This window comes from Tupaia chinensis, unplaced genomic scaffold (assembly GCF_000334495.1).
Source record: "Tupaia chinensis unplaced genomic scaffold, TupChi_1.0 Scaffold000605_1, whole genome shotgun sequence".
Taxonomy (NCBI): Eukaryota; Metazoa; Chordata; class Mammalia; order Scandentia; family Tupaiidae; genus Tupaia; species Tupaia belangeri.
The window spans coordinates 1,860,484-1,865,171 of NW_006160123.1; the positions used below are offsets into that span (position 1 = coordinate 1,860,484).

Genomic DNA, 4,688 nt, shown 5'->3' on the forward strand with positions numbered 1-4,688 from the left:
GACGCCCCGCGCTGCTGGCCCCCCCGGCTAGTCATTGGCTGCCAGGTCGGGTCACGTGCGGCTCCCAGGCCCGCCCCTCGCCGCTAATCACCTGGCAGCCCGCTCGAAGCGGGACCGAAAGTCGTTCGCACGCGGAACGGAAGGGTGGCTGGAGGACCTCGTTTTCTATCTTTGTAGGGTTACCTCCATACGCGGGGAACAAGAGAGCAGGGGCGCAAAACGAAATAAGCTCACACCTACCGGCTTAACTTCGCGTGCCCCTCCAGAGCCGGGAACCATCGCCCTTGGGCGCTCCCCGGTGCACGCCGGGATATGCCTGGCGCCCCTCGGTGTGTGACAGAGCATGCCGGGAACGGCACCTTTCCCGAGTTCCTGGCTCTCACCTTCCGGGCGTTCCTTTCGAGTCCTCTTGAAATTCCGGTCCTTGGACTCTGACTGAGACGGTCTGGGCAATCACGGACTGTGACAGTACACCAGACACTTGCACTCCCTCCTGTCCCACTTGTTAGATCTGTGTGGTCTTGGGGGAAGCCGTTCAACCTTCCCGATGGGGCAAGTGTTTGTAAGTGCCTGCTGTGGGCACTGTAAATTGTAAAAACAGGAAGGGCATTTGCCTACAAATAAACTACCAGCCTTTCATAGAGGGGGGAAAATGCTGGTTTCAGTACAGCTTACTGCGTGCCCCACTTGAGTGTAGAAGTGACACAGAATTTCTCTTGGGACAGAAGACCAAATCTTTCTTGATAAACTTATTGCTATTGTTGGAGAAAGTGGCAGTGAGGGGAGGGGTCATTTTAAAGAGACCAGAGACTTGTCCCTGTCGGAGTTTTGGTTCCCTAGTACTAGCTGTGGTATATGGAATATTGGAACCTCGAAAAATATCTGCTAATGCTGAAAAACAGCCTTACATCAGAACAAGCTGATTTTATAACACATTCACATATCGATCTCCAGGCCAAAAACCTATATAGTTTACATCCAAAAGCCCCCACTTAAAACAAGTCACAATTTCTCTGCTTTGAATTCCACTTCTCAGCTTTGGTTATTTCAAAACTTTGCCTTATCGGTACTCAAGGGGGATAATCAAGCTTCGAGGAAGCACTGATCAGATTCACAGAGCTCTTCTATATAGACTAGAAATTAAATGTACTAACACGTAATGTGGTTACCAAACCAAAACGTATTTGAGGGCACCCTTATCTGGTTTCAGGGTAATTCATAAGTCCAAGACTAATTTATTATCAAAATATTATTTCCTGGTTAGAAAATGCAAAACATTAAAATAAAATTAAACATAACATTAAAATGTAATTAGATCATATGTAATAAAACATTAAATTATAAGCATATCTATGTTAAACTTGAAGTTTATAAAACATTCCAGTATTAGTCCACTTGATCCTAACAACCCTGAGAGAAAAGCACTCTACTGTACTTATATTATCTTCTTCTGAATCAGTCTTGGGAAAATGTATTTCAACTTTTTTTTCTAGGTACCATCTAGGTTTTGGGTCTATTGGTCATAGTAGAAAAAGCCCAAGCCATAAAATTAGACAAATCTGGTGAAACTTGCAGTTCTTTCATTTCCTGCACTACAGTTGTGGAGAGGTCTTTTTTTTAAAAAAAAAAAAAAAAAAAAAAACTTTTTGATCTTTAATTCCTTTCACTGCAAATTGAGACCAACCATACCTAATCTTTTGGTTGCCATGATTCTGATAAAAATATTTGTAAGGGACCAGCAGTTAGTGTAATGGCTATGTCGCTGGATTCCCATGTAGTCAACTGCGGTTCGTGTCCCGGACATGGTGGCTTAAAACTCACGCCGGGCGCGTGTGCATGTGTGCCCAAGATCCCAAGAGGAGAATGGAGGAGAATGGATTGCGGCATGGCCATGCCCCCTGGGGGGTGATTTCTCGCTTTCTGTCTCTCTGTCTGTCTCTGTCATATATAATACCCACCCTAATCCCTGATGATAGAAGGCACTCTATATGTGTGAGTACTAGTTAGTAATAAAGGTTGCATTTGAACTAGCATCCTATAAGCTATCTAATACAGCATATTCTTGGGTCATTTTCTTTCTGTGCTATTCTGTTTCTCCCCTAGACAGTGCTAGAGGCACACTAACAGATTTTTATACAACAGATCTTTTTTAGACTTCTTGGTGACTATTGCCCATCTGTTGGTATGCATCATTACATTATCTTCCACCTTCATTTCAGTTTTTTTTCCTTAGCATGTTAAGATACTGAACTGTAAATATTATTGCAGTAAAATAATGATGGCACAGAGAGGCTTAGAGGGTAGAGGAGGCACCTGTTTCTATGCTTCAAGGAGGTTAAAAATTGTTTATATTTAATTCTTCCCTTCTCTTATGTAACATTTCAGATGCTCCCTTCCCAGTCTCCTTATGGTAGCTCCTTTTTCTCTCCTAGCTTCATCGTTCACTCTTAACAAAGCAGGGGGTGGAGGGGACTTAGCTTGGGCAGAATTTCCCATAGACATCTGAAATTCAGTATTTCCAAAGCCAAACTATCTCATCACCCCAGTGCCGGCTACTACTGCTTTTCCTTAAATGGGTGATGACACCACCATTCCAGTAAGTCTCCCAGGCTAGGAAACGTGCATTATTCTCAATCGCTCCTTCTTATCTATTTTGTACATCCAGTTGGTCTCAAAGTTTTGTTGCTTCCAACACTTAAATATTTATTTATTTTAATTTAACCAGAGAAGGACAGAGCAAAAGAGAGAGAAGGTGGAAAAAGCAAGCCACCAGGTTCAGGACTCAAACCACGAATGGGGCCATGTGGAAGTCCAGCGCCCTTAACCATCACGGCACCTACCGACCCCTCAATACTTAAATATCTTTTAAATTCGTTCCATACTTTCCATTTCCTCAGTTATGCGAGTCCAATCATTACTCTCTATATGTTCCTGCACTCATGTAAGTATAGCATTATGACAGCGGCATGTTAAAGTTTGTTTCAGGTTACCAAACTTGTGTATACAATGAAATTCTATTCAGCCACAAAAAAGAAGGGAATCCTACCATTTGCAATAACTTGGATAGACCTAGAAGACACTAGGCTAAGTGAAATAAGCCAAGCACAGAATTACAAATACGGTATAACATCACTAATATGTGGACTCTCAAAAAGACAGACTCAGGAGCAGAAAGCAGAACAGCAATTGTCAGGAGCTACAAGTAGGGAGGATGAGGAGGATGCAGAAATATTAGTCAAAGGGTACAAGCTGTCGCTAATAAGATGAAAAAGGTACAACATGGTGACTGTAGTTAATAATAATGAATACTTGAGATTAGTGGACAGCCAATCTTCAGTGTTCTTATCACACACACATAAAAAACCACATGAGGTGATGGAATTGTTAATTATTGGGTTGTCAGAAAAGTTATGAGGGATTTTTTCTATTTTTCTATGTAAAAATGTGTCATGACTTTTCTGATAACCCAAAAGTTCAAATGTATACATTTCACAATGTATAAATACCACATTGTTGTGTTATACACCTTAAATATATACAGTTTTTACTTATCCATTATGCTTCAATGAAGCAAGGGGGAAAGGAAGTGCTAAACTTGTAAACGATATTGTTCTACAAAAGACTAGTAAAAGGTTGGTAATGTCCTACACAGCGAATGCTCTTAGTAAGAATAAGAGATTAGGGACCAGCAATTGGCATAATGGCTATGTCGCTGGACTCCCATATAGTCAACCATGGTTCGAGTCCCAGACCTGGTGGCCATCCCCCCTGAGGGGTGATTTCTCACTTTCTGTCTCTTTGTCTCTCTGTATTTATGGTGAGTACACACGCCCTAGAGCAAAAACCACTTCAAAAAAAATTTTTAATAAAAAATAAAGGGAACCAGCAGTTAGCGTAATGGCTATGTCACTGGACTCCCACGTAGTCGACCGCGGTTCGCGTCCAGGACCCGGTGGCTTAAAACTCACGCCGGGCACTTGTGCGTGCGTGCCCAAGATCCCCAGGTAAGAATGGAAGAGAAGGGATTGAAAAAAAACGGCATGACCATCCCCCCTGGGGGGTGATTTCTCGCTTTCTGTCTCTCTGTCTCTCTCTGTCTGTCTGGCGAGCGCACGCACCGTATAGCGAAAACCTCTCCAAAATAAATTAAAAATAAAAAAATAAAAAATAAAGAATAAGAGTTTAGTTTCATTTAGTTTAGTTTTCTTTTCTTTTCTTTTTTTCTTTTTTTTTTTTTTTTTTTTTTGTAAAGGCCCAACACCCACCCCATGCACTCACCAGAGAAAGATAGAGACAGAGAGAGAAAAGAAAAGTGAGAAATCCCTTCCCTGGGAGGATGGCCATGCCACAATCCTTTCTCCTCCATTCTCCTCTCGGGATTTTGGACACATATGCATGCACATGCACCTGGTGTGATTTTCAAGCTCCCAGGTCTGGGACTTGAACCACAAAATCAACCAAGTGGATCTAGTGCCCCAACACCCATGGCTTCTGCTGGCCCAAGTAATACAATTTTTTTAAATATAAACAAATGTGTCAATCACATGGTATAGGAATTTGAAAAGGTTGGAAGGTGTTTTTTTTTAAGAATTATTTTATGTATTTATTCATTTATTTATTTTAATTTGACCAGAGAAGAACAGAGCCACAGAGAGGAAGAAAGTGAGAAGGCAGGCTGCTAGGTCCAG

At 41.9% G+C, this 4,688-nt stretch overlaps 1 protein-coding gene across 1 annotated transcript in view; it reads right to left on the reverse strand.

Moving 5' to 3' along the window:
* MGA (MAX dimerization protein MGA) overlaps positions 1-301 on the reverse strand; it is a 146,570-nt gene extending 146,269 nt beyond the window's left edge. The window contains exon 1 of the mRNA XM_027775801.1: positions 241-301. The gene's annotated coding sequence lies outside the window, so the exon portion shown is untranslated. The remainder of the gene's footprint in view (positions 1-240) is intronic.
* Between the last annotated feature and the right edge of the window lie 4,387 nt (positions 302-4,688).